Source organism: Rana temporaria, chromosome 9 (genome assembly GCF_905171775.1).
Source record: "Rana temporaria chromosome 9, aRanTem1.1, whole genome shotgun sequence".
NCBI classification, from domain to species: domain Eukaryota; kingdom Metazoa; phylum Chordata; class Amphibia; order Anura; family Ranidae; genus Rana; species Rana temporaria.
Window position 1 is genome coordinate 72338729 of NC_053497.1, and position 12957 is coordinate 72351685.

The following is a 12957-nucleotide window of genomic DNA, read 5'->3' on the forward strand; positions in this document are numbered from 1 at the left end:
ATCAGCTATACTTTTTGTAGCTGCTGACTTTTAATAAACATTAAGAGGCTGGAATTCCACTTTAAGGGAAAAAAACAAAACAAATTACACTTTTTATGGCTTATCAATAAAAGCAGAAGTTCCCAGATTAATTTTGCCACCCTCACAGTGGCCCTAGATGATACATTTTTCATATGCCTATAAACTATCATAACTATCTAAAAGGGTCTGCCATAGCTCCCTTCTTTCCCTTATTTGGTGGAACGGTTCCAATTTTGGACCAAATTACTTGGTCCCCTTTTGTGCCTCGAATTTCTTGTTTGCTGATCTTACGTAAAGATCATATGGTAAAGCAGGACAGTCAGACAAAAATAAGAATATAAATAAATAGCCTGGTAAAAAAAAACTATTATAAGCTGTTGCTGCTATATTTGTCTTCAATCCAGAAATTTCTTCACAGTACACTATTTTCTGGTAGAGGATCTCAGTCTAATGGTCAACATCATTCAGCCCATGTGCTCCTTCTCTCAAGCCAGCCCTGCTGTACAGGGGCTGTAGAATGCTGATAACAGGTTCATTTCACATACTTATACTGCTTGCATTAAAAAATATATATATATTAATTATGTATTAATGATTACAGATTTGCATTAATTGGGTTTTATATCTGCCTAGAGTTAACAGGGTTGTAAAGGTATTTTTTTTTTCCTCCTAAATAGCTTCCTTTACCTTATTGCAGTCTTCCTTCACTTACCTCATCCTTCGATTTTGCTTTCAAATGTCCTTATTTCTTCTGAGAAATCCTCACTTCCTGTTCTTCTGTCTGTAACTCCACACAGTAATGCAAGGCTTTATTCCTGGCATGTAGTCCAAGGTAGGGGGGGCACGACACTCCACACCAGGGAGAAAGCCTTGCATTACTGTGTGGAGTTACAGACAGAAGAACAGGAAGTCAGGATTTCTCAGAAGAAATAAGGACATCTAAAAGCAAAATGGAAGGATGAGGTAAGTGAGTGTGGAGTGTCGTGCTCTCCCCCTCCCTTGGACTACATGTCAGGGAGAAAGCCTCCCATTACTGTGTTGAGTTAGACAGAACAACAGGAAGTGAGGATTTCTCAGAAGAAATAAGGACATTTAAAAGCAAAATGGAAGGATGAGGTAAGTGAACGAGGACTGCACTAAGGTAAAGGAAGCTATTTAGAAAAAAAAAAAAACCCTTTAAGTCTTAAATCTGCAGAAAAACAACCCCCCCCCCCACCCAACATCAATTAAAAGTCCCCACAATATGTGGAAAATGTAGACCTTTTTGTAAAAACTGAAGTGTAATTGGGCCCTTGATTTCCAAGCAGTTCAAGAGGTGACTGGATACGTACTAGTAAAGTAGAAAACACTTAGAACTGAAAATCCCCTTTATGTTACATGGAGTAACAGGAAAACACAGATTAAAATGAACACTCTACAGAGGTGTCGAAACACTTTCACTGCTAATTATACTGCTGAACATGCAGGCTTAGATATACAGACATCATCAAGGGATATCTGAGGGAGTACCCCGCCTGCAGCTGCTCTACTACGAACATCAAATGTGGGAATCACATCGTCTCTAAGATACGTGACTAGCGGAGAAGCAAGAAAATTCCTCTCTCTACAAATAGGCAACTGTAACAGGCAGCTAAAAAGCTACTGGGCAAAATTAAGATATCTCACGAGGAATCCGCAGTCAAAACTGCGTGGGTTGAAATGGAGAAGGAAAACACACTAAACCCCTTTTGAATATTTATTTTGATGTGTTTCATGACTGCCAGATGCTTTGAGGCTCGTGCTGTTGAAATCACCACAGCAATGCGCTAATCATTCCATGCAAGCCCTAAATCAGGCATTACACGACTCACCACTGAGTGACTTTTGTTACCATTAGCAGGAAATTCTTTTTCGCTTTGCCATTCTATGAAAAGTCTGTAAGAAGGCACTATGGCAAATGTCTCTGTGTTCATGCTAAGCACAACAGTAACATAATGAAGGGAGTGCTCCTTCTAACAAAAAACGACTAATTCAGAAATCCACTGTAGACATAAATAAACTGTATGGGAGCATTTTGATTTTTTTTTTCTGTATTCATTAGGTTCTGATTCTGAAGCATTTTCATGTTACATTGGTGCAAAATTGCAAAATATAATTCAAATAATTGAACAGCTGCTAATGCTAATGTACTGTACATAAAGTATAATAAAGTGCTTTTTTTTTGTAGATGTGGAGTGGTGAGGGACAGGGTAAGTACTGGGCAGACGGCGAGCAGGGGGGGGGGGGGGTCACAGTGGCTGCATTTGTTGGGCACAGTGGTGGCATTTGGCACAGTGGCTGCATTTGATGGGCACAGTGGTGGCATTTAATGGTACAGCGGCAGCATTCGATGGGCACAGTGGGAGCATTAGATGGGCACAGTGGCAGCATTTGATGGGAACAGTGGCTGCATTTGATAGGCACAGTGGCTGCAATTGATGGGCACAGTGTCTGCAATTGATGGGCACAGTGGCTGCGTTTGATGGCACAGTGGCTGCGTTTGATGGCACAGTGGCTGCAATTTGTTTTTTTTTTCAGATTTTTGGTTTGTTTGCGTCCCCCCAAAAATTTGGAGCACCAGCCGCCACTGCTTCTGGTCAAATGTCAAGTACTTATCTGCTGCTGCTGCTGCTGACATATGTAGAAGGCAGTGACATACACATCACAGGAAAAGCTAAGGCGTTTCCAATGTACACAGTATAACTTACAGCTTGAATTTTGCCTTCTTAACCTTCTGTACACAATTTGAATTTTTTGTTCAGGAAAGGGGTCAAGGAGAAACTGAAAAGCACAGAAAAGAAGCCAACAACTCCATCTGTTGATAGTCCTGATCGTAATGTAGATGCAAGACAATTTTGCAAACCTACTACACATTACCTTTAGTTAGCAGATGGCCAGACATTCACGCAACACAAAGTCTCACTGATCGTATCCTTTCATTCTTATTTGAATATCTGTAGACAAAAGGATGACCCTCACTACTACTATCATGTAAAAATCAGAGCATCATGGTAGGAAATAAGGAGTCCGATGTTTCAAAATCCTGCATGTATCATTGCAATTGGAACTTTTTCAATACTCCAATATTACTGACTTTCAAGCTTGTCCAATTACTGTTTTTGTGCCTAGAAGAGTGGAGGCAAATGCCAACCCCTGCTTGTGGAAGACAGAGCTAAAAAAAACAAGGTACAATGTATTTCAGAGAATATGAGATAACACAAAACATTTATTTTACTCATAGTTAGTGTTTGGCTGAAACCATGTATTATCAATCAACTGTGTTTACTCTTTTTAAAACATAATGACAACAGAAATTACCCAAATGACCCTGATCAAAAGTTTACATACCCTGGTGATTTTGGCCTGATTATATGCGCAAAGTGTGTTTGAACGGCTATTAAAGTTAACATCCTCACCTGTGATCTGTTTGCTTGTAATTAGTGTGTGTGTATAAAAGGTCAATGAGTTTCTGGACTCCTGGCAGACCCTTGCATCTTTCATCCAGTGCTGCATTGATGTTTCTGGATTCTGAGTCATGAGGAAAGCAAAATAATTGTCAAAGGATCTGCGGTAAAAGGTAGTTGAACTGTATAAAACAGGAAAGGGATATAAAAAGATATCCAAGGAATTGAGAATGCCAATCAGCAGTATTCAAACTCTAATCAAGAAGTGTAAAATTAGGGGATCTGTTGAAACCAAACCATAATCAGGTAGACCAAATAAAATTTCAACCACAACTGCCAGGAAAATTGTTTGGGATGCAAAGAAAAACCCACAAATAACTTCAGGTGAAATACAGGACTCTCTAAAAAAATATTTGGTGTGGCTGCTTCTTCAAGATGCACAATAAGGAGGCACTTGAAGAAAGATGGGCTGCATGGTCGAGTCGCCAGAATAAAACCATTACTATGCAAATGCCACAAAGTATCCCGCTTACAATACGCCAAACAGCACAGAGACAAGCCTCAAACCTGGCACAAAGTCGTTTTGAATGATGAGACCAAAACCTAGCTTTTTGGGCACAACCATAAACGCTACATTTGGAGAGGAGTCAACAAGGCCTATAATGATAGGTACATCATTCCTACTGTGAAACACGAAGGTGGATCGCTGATGTTTTAGGGATGTGTGAGCTACAAACGCACAGGAAATTTTGTCAAAACGGATGGCAAGATAAATTCAGTATGATATCAAAAAACACTAGAGGAACATTTGCATTCATCAGCCAGGGAGCTGCACATGGGACGTTTTCGGACATTTCAACATGACAATGATCCAAAACACAAGGCCAAGTCGACCTGTCATTGGCTACAGCACAACAAAGTGAAGGTTCTGGAGTGGCCATCTCAGTCTCCTGACCTCAATATTATTGAGCCACTCTGTGGAGCTCTCAAAACGTGCAGTTCATGCAAGACAGTCCAAGAAGTTACAGAAACTGGAGGCTTTTTTCCCCAAGAGGAATGGGCAGCTTTACCATCTGAGAAGATAAGGAGCCTGATCCACAAATGCCACAAAAGACTTAAAGCTGTCATTGATGTTAAAGGGGGCAATACATGTTATTAAGAACTGGGGTATGTAAACTTTTGATCAGGGTCATTTGGGTAGTTTTTGTTGCCATTATGATTTTAAAAGATTAAACACAGTTGATTGATAATAAATGGCTTCAGCCAAACACTAACCATGAGTGAATGAAAAGCTTTTGTGTTATCATTCATATTCTCTGAAAAATGGCCAAGAATCCATAAATTCTGCCAGGGTATGCAAATTTATGAGCACAACTGTACTGCACATCTGTTCTACATGGGATAACTGAGTGTAGGGCTGACAAGAGTTTAGTGGCAAGCTTTAGCACAAAAAAAAAAAAATATATATATATATATATATATCTATATATATATATCTATATATATATATATATATATATATATATATATATATATATATATATATATATATATTTTGTTTGGTTTTAATTGTTAATACTAAAAAGTATAAATAAGGTGAATTTTGTTCATAAAATTGTTAAAATTTCTCATCACGTTTCAGCAGCTAGTTGGTGAGTTCAGAACAATTCAGGTCAAAAATATGATAATTAGTAATGTGCTTCCCCAAGTGTAATTACCTAGAGAAAATCCAACAGATGGCATAGAAAAGGCCAGTGAGGTAGAAAAGTACATTTTCTAATATGCACATCCCTTAAACCTGGACGTGGGACCTCTAAAGCATCACACCATTTCTATTATTCATTAATATCTTGTTATGTGGATCCTGCAACTTACACAGTCCCAACCATTTTCTGTATACCATAACTGGTTAAAATGAAAAAGAAGTAAAAATAATACCAAATATAGCACTCTGTATATTACATCGACTATCAAACTGTGGAATGTTGCGGCTCCTCAGTTCAGCCGCGCTCGAGCAAACAAGAGGATGGACTGTCAAGTGTGGATTCACTCAGATGAGCACTTGATATACTTGAGAGCAAAGGTATTTGACATTTCTGTCATCCAAATACATACTCTCCAAGCAAAGCAAAGCTACTCTAATGATGGTCATAATTAAACTATATTATCTAATTTGTCTGCAACACAATATAAATATGTTTTATATTTTTATAAGGTACAGCACATGATACAAGCATGTTTATAAATGATCCGGTTCTCCGTAAGGGCTGAAAAAACACTACTATAAAAATTGCAGGCAAATATATAAAACACAAATTATTTCATGCATGTTAAAAGTCATGAACTGATCCAGAAATACAATTTTAGTTCCCCTAATTTATTGGCCTAAAATGTTATTTATATTTTGAATCATCATACTTCAGAATACAAATTAAAGGAGTCTTGCTTTGCAAGTGATTGTCTGTAAACTGAGGGTAAGATAATATAATCAGGTTATAGTAGTAATTTATAGTCCATAAAGCAGGCGAGTAGGGAAGTCACACACAGTTGGCAAAATTATGGGCTATGAAGTATGTTCTGTAAAGGTTCTCATTTATTCAGGTCATGGTATAGCTAGTAGTAGTTAGTTACATTAAAGTGCAACTTCACTCCCCCAATTAATATTGATTATTTTTAATCCTCATGCTGCTAGCATTAGCAAAGAGATAGGAAAGTTTATGATATTTACTTGTTTTAAACTTTTTTCTTTTGAATTTCTTCAGATGCTTCTTGGTTTCTTGCCTAGGCAAATTATGTCATACATCTCAGGAGTCTTAAAGGGTATGTAAAGGTAATTTTGTTTTTAAAATAACAAACATGTTATACTTACCTCCACTGTGCAGCTCATTTTGCACAGAGTGGCCCTGAACCTGGTCTTCTGGGGTCCCTCAGCGGCTGTCTCGGCTCTCCCTTGCAAGAACTCATCACCTTCATGCGAGTGAGCTCACATTGGTGATGAGTTCTTGCGGGCGCACTCCTGTGTGCTCCTGTGTGCCTGTGTGTCACTGTATCACTCGGCCCTGCCCCCCGGCGCGCCACGTCATTGGATGTGATTGACTGCAGCACGAGCAAATGGCTGCGCTGCTTTCAATCAACCAATGAATTCGCCGAGAAGCCTGGCCGAGAAGCAAGCGTGCTCATGGCGCGGGACTTTCGAGGGGTCAGGTAAGTAAACGAGGGGGCTGGGGGGCGCTAATCCGCAGATGTTTTTTCACCTTAATGCATAGAATGCATTAAAGGTGACATTTTTTTTTTACCCTTGCAACCCCTTTAACGGGGGGTGGAGGGGTTTTCTTAACTAAGCACACTCTCCTGCATGCATGCTTGAGCTAAAAGCAGATGGATTCCAGGAAGTAAATGCTACAGTACTCAAGATGGCCACAGCTAGAAATGGTAGGGGGGAGGGGGGTGTTTTTCAAAGTGACTTCTCAAGAATATAGGGCCAGATTCACGTAGAAGTGCGGCGGCGCAAGTTTTCATCGCAAGTGCCTGATTCACAAAGCACTTGCAATGAAAACTTACGCTGGCGGCCTCCGGCGTAAGCCCGCGTAATTCAAAGGGGCGTGTGCCATTTAAATTAGGCGTGCTCCCGACCTACTGCGCATGCTCCGTTTCGAAATTCCCGCCGTGCTTTGCGCGAAGTGACGTCATTTTTTCGAACGGCGACCTGCGTAGCGTACTTCCGTATTCCCGGACGTCTTACGCAAGAAGGAAAAAATTTCAAATTTCAACGCGGGAACGACGGCCATACTTTATACAGCACATACGTGTGCTGTGTAAAGTTAGGGCACCAAAAACGACGACTAACTTTGCGATGGGAAACTAGACTAGCAGCGACGTAGCGAACGCGAAAAACCGTCGTGGATCGCCGTAACTCCTAATTTGCATACTCTACGCTGGTTTACGACGCCAACTCCCCCAGGCGGCGGCAACGGTATTGCATCCTAAGATCCGACAGTGTAAAACAATTACACCTGTCGGATCTAAGGGCTATCTATGCGTAACTGATTCTATGAATCAGTCGCATAGATACTCTGAGAGATACGATTGAGTATCTGAGATACTCCGTCGTATCTCTGCTGTGAATCTGGCCCATAAAGCATAGAGACATGGATAAATGAGGGAGTTTGCTTTGAATATTCGTCACTTTAATTGACTGTGTGTGGGGGAAAACGTCGTTTTATGTCTTGTAAAAAACAACCAAAAAAAATTGAAGCACTTTTTACTTCACAGAAATTGACCGTGTGTAGCAAAAAACGTTGTTTTCTAAGACATTTTTTCATCCACGCATGCCCAGAAGCTACTTATGAAGCGAGCTTCAATGGAAAAACGTGGTGGAACGTAACCTCACTTTGCAAGATCATTGTGAGAAAACGATGGTGTGTAGGCAACTTCGTCTTTGAAAATTGAAGTTTCAAAAACGTCATTTTTTACTTCACAGAAAGTGTCCTTTTTTTTCATCACATAAAGTGATGGTGTGTACGCGGCATTAGAATAGGATGGGAGGTATAAAAGTTGTGGAGCCAACCTTTTCTAGCTACATGATCCCATCCTTTGTATCAGAGAGGATACCTGCTTCCCAAGAGGCATGAAAGAGGCCATCTACAGTATGGCAAACTGGAATAACAAATTCTTGGAAACAAGTAGGTGCCTTCTACCCCCGCTATTTGACAACATTTGACACTTTCAGCCATATTTAACACGTATACAAACCTCCTGATGAGGATGTGGATATGTAACTTAAACAGGGTAACTCCAGAACTTTCACACCATCCTGTTCTTGGACAATGAACACCTGCCATTTCATGGTGACTGGATTAAGGTAACTGCACTACATGTATCTGCACTGCATCTGTATCTGATATAAATGCAGTGGTATTTTTCTGACTGAATGAGTGGCTTGGACAAGCAATGCAATATCTTCAACATTACAGAACAATTCCAGATGTGTATGACCAACTACTACTAGCTATGGGTCAGATTAAAAAAGTTTTTTTCTTTCCAAAAGTGTAAAAAACATTTGATCACAGCTATAAACATATGGTAAGAACATCTATACACCAATGAGTAATGAAGAACACATGGATCAACGCGCTTCACCCAAAAAGAGCTTCCTCAGGATTCACTTTGTTTTTCAATCTTTGTGATATTATAGCTGATAAGTGATACAAACAATACAGTATTCTAACATTTAAAATCCAAATGTTATAATAAATATATATTTATACCATACAAAAACAGAGGATCTTCATTTCATAAACAACTATGGGCCAGATTCACAGAAGAGATACGATGGCGTTTCTCTGAAACGCCGTCGTATCTCTCAGAGTATCTATGCGACTGATTCATAGAATCAGTTACGCATAGATAGCCCTTAGATCCGACAGGTGTAATTGTCTTACACCGTCGGATCTTAGAATGTAGTACCTCGGCCGCCGCTGGGTGGAGTTTGCGTCGTATTCCAGCGTCGGGTATGCAAATGAGGTTTTACGGCGATCCACAACGGTTTTTCACGTTCGTTACGTCGTTGCTAGTCTAGTTTCCCGTCGCAAAGTGAATCTATGAGTCTTCCAAGAGGGGAAAAAAAAACCTCCAGAAAAACTATAGTTCAACATAGCATAAGTACTCATACACACCAGTGCGACTTGTCATGAGATTTGACAGGTCAAATCGCATGACAAGTGGCACCCTATTGTCGGCAATGGAACTGTTCAAAATGGTGCAACGTCAACTTTGCGGTGCCAAACCAATTGGTAAAAGCAGTTCCTGTGCTACTTTTGGCAATTTTAGGTGTGACTTGCATAGACATCTGTGCATGAAGTCACACAGATGTCAGCCAAGTCACACCTGAAGTCACACTGGCATGCGGTCTTCAAGTGAAGTCGCAAGTGAACTGCCTATATGGATACAATAGCTGGTTTCCTTTCCTGGATTTAAGCATCTAAGAGTGGAGCAAAACTGAGCTTATCGTTCAAGTCCAGTTTTTTGCAGGCATTTAAATTGAAGATCTATCTACATTCCCATTGCATGATGTTCTTATCAAATCATCCACCCCATGGGTGTGGATGGATGCGTTCTAACGCCAAGAGTTGTAATCTATCATACTTATAATCATCACATTGAGCAAAATGATGGGCTACTGGGCTTACCAAGTCGCCACCTTTAGAACAACTGACATGATCACGTATACTTTCCCAAAATCTACATTTGGTTTTACCAATGTAAAAGGCCTGATATAATACCCACCATTTGGTAGGAAACAAAGTGTTGAGGAGAAAATGTTCTCCCATTGAGCAATATGTAGGAAGTTTTGTTTAGTGTGTTTTGTTTTGATACAGGGATCTCTCTTTCCACCTACTGTGTAGTGGCTAGATGTCAACTTATCTTTGATGGATTGATTACGATTGTATGTTATACTTGGCCATGAAATGACAAATTCCCTCAGGATCTCATCCTCCATCAAAATTGCCAGTGTTTACTGGTATTTGTTTGGATTGCGCATTAACCACTTAAGCCCCGGACCTTTTTGCTGGTCAAAGACCAGGCCACTTTGTGCGATTCGGCACTGCGTCGTTTATACTGATAATTGCGTGGACGTGGCTCCCAAACAAAATTGATGTCCTTTTTTTCCCCACAAATAGAGCTTTATTTTGGTGGTATTTGATCACCTCTGCGGTTTTTATTTTTTGCGCTATAAACAAAAATAGAGCGACAATTTTGAAAAAAATGCTATATTTGTTACCTTTTGCTATAATAAATATCCCCCAAAAAAATATATAATTTTTTTTTCCCTCGGTTTAGGCCGATACGTATTCTTCTACATACTTTCAGTAAAAAAAAATCGCAATAGGCGTATATTGGTTGGTCTGCACAACAGTTATAGCGTCTACAAAATAGGGGATAGAATTATGGCATTTTTATTATTATTATTTTTTTTACTAGTAATGGCAGCGATCTGCGATTTTTATCGTGACTGCGACTTTATGGCGGACACATGGGACACTTTTGACACATTTTTGGGACCATTGTCATTTTTACAACGATCAGTGCTATAAAAATGCACTGATTACTGTGAAAATGACACTGGCAGTGAAGGGGTTAACCACTAGGTGGCTTCTTAAAGGGGACGTATATAAACGTCCTTCTGCCTGTCTGTGCCATATTGTCGACGTATATAGTCGTGCGTTGGTCAGCAAGCAGTTAAATCTCGTAATAAATCTGGTTTTATTAGGGGAATCAGCTTTGTCTCCCTGGAATAATAGTAGATCACGTGGGCTATTCTTAGCTTTACAATATGCTTGTTTTACTGTGTTATGGCTATAGCCTCTCCTAAGGAAATGGTAATGTAAACTTTTAGCTTCTTTTTTAAAAATATAAATTTCTGTACAGTTTCTATGGATCCTACAATATTGGCCCACTTACTACTAGCTATAGGCTATGGACTGTTTACATTATGCAGCCATATGGCACAGAAGGTTGGAATACAGCAGTCTCTCTCAGATTTATGAAAATATACACCTTGCTATTAAAACACATTGCTGATCAAAAACATGTTAGTGTGTCTCACCTACCCCTCGGCATACATATTTATTACCAGTGCATCCTAATTGTGTATTTATGCTTTCCAAACAATCCGTTGTGGTAATAAATAACTAAAAAAAAAAAATTCTCATGTCCAAATATTCCCTTTAGCTGTCAGATGTCGCACCTTGAGTACATGTACATGACTGAGTACACTGATAGCGAAAGTTTATAGGAGCATATACTATAGACTGTACTCGTTAAAACATTTTGACAGGTAAAATAATTTCAACATGTCTAACGAACTATGTATTTAGAAAACGATTTTATATGTCCATGGTAGGGTGAAACATACATTGGATAAAGTTTCCCTTGATATTAGAGTAAAGTGTTTAAATAAAGTAAAACGCAAATAAATTAATTAATTTATTCTACTGAGCAGCGTGAAGTCATTTATAATTATACACTGTAAAAAATTGGTTTACAACGGCTTCACAGTTGATTTAACATTCACATATTAATACGAGTGTGGAGTTTGAATTGTTTTTGCTCTTTTGAAATACAAATTTTATTCAAAGCTTGTAGATTTTGAATACAGTATGGAATGGTTAACTTGTCTACTACATATGTCATCAATGGAAATATTTCAATTACGGTATTTATTGTCGTATAGGAGATTGTGGACAAAATGGGCAAAAACGGGGACACAGACAGCAAAAAAAAAAGAAAATGACAGACTCCTCCCACTCCCACTTTACCACTCTATCCAAAGTTAAAAAGTTTTAGATGGAGTTCTATTTTAAACTGCAACTCTGCTATTTATGCTTTGCACCTCAGTTGAGTATATAACATAGCCAAATTACCAGACTTTGGGGCAGATCCACAAAGAGAGTACGCCGGCGTATCTAGTGATACACCAGCGTACTTTCAAATTTCCTGCGTCGTATCTTTGTTTTGAATCCTCAAAACAAGATACGACGGCATCTGGGTTAGATCCGACAGGCGTACGTCTTCGGATCTTAGATGCAATTCTTCGGCGTCCACTGGGTGGCGTTCCCGTCGTATTCCGCGTCGAGTATGCAAATTAGCTATTTCCGACGATTCACGAACGGACGAGCGACCGTCGCATTCTTTTACGTTGTTTCCTTTTCGGCTTTTTCCGGCGTATAGTTAAATCTGCTATTTGGTGGCGTAGGCAATGTTAAGTATGGCCGTCGTTCCTGCGTCAAATTTGAAAATATTTTATTTTGTTTGCGTAAGTCGTCCATGAATGGGGCTGGACGTCATTTACGTCCACGTCAAAACAATGACGTCCTTGCGACGTCATTTAGCGCAATGCACGGCGGGAAATTTAGGGACGGCGCATGCGCAGTTCGTTCGGTGCGGGGACGCGCTTCATTTAAATGAAACACACCCCCTACTCGCCGATTTGAATTACGCGCCGTTACGCCGCGAGAGATACACTACGCGCAAATTCTTTGTGGATTCAAAGATTAAAAAAGTAAGTTACAGCAGCGTAGCGTATCTCACATACGCTGCACCCATGCAATTGTACGAGGATCTGCCCCAGTGTATTTAAAAAAGCTAAAGCGGGAGAAAAAAACTCTGCTCCTATGATGCAAATGTCGTTTCTTTTTTTTTTTCTCTGTATAAGCTAAGCTGTCATTCATTGTAATGTGATGAATTTAGGAGGGTACAAACAAGGTTTTCCTAGAATTAGGTCATGACTCAAATCATCTGGTTGGCCTATGCAAAGGTATGCAAAGTAATAATTGGTTATAATTGGCTTATATTAGAGCCATATGTTACCTAAACATTATACAGGGTAATGCAGAATACATTCTTAAGCCCAGGTTCAGACTGGGCCTGCGGGAATGAAGCCGTGTGAGTTCAGCTGAACTCACATGATTTCACTCCCGCCTTTCAGTCACGATTTTGGCTGCGATTACAGAGA

General features: G+C 39.7%; 1 protein-coding gene across 6 annotated transcripts in view; it reads right to left on the reverse strand.

Annotated features, from left to right (window-relative positions):
• Window positions 1-12957, reverse strand: part of FGF13 (fibroblast growth factor 13) — a 497159-nt gene that overhangs the window by 11188 nt on the left and 473014 nt on the right. The gene's annotated exons all lie outside the window — the stretch shown is intronic.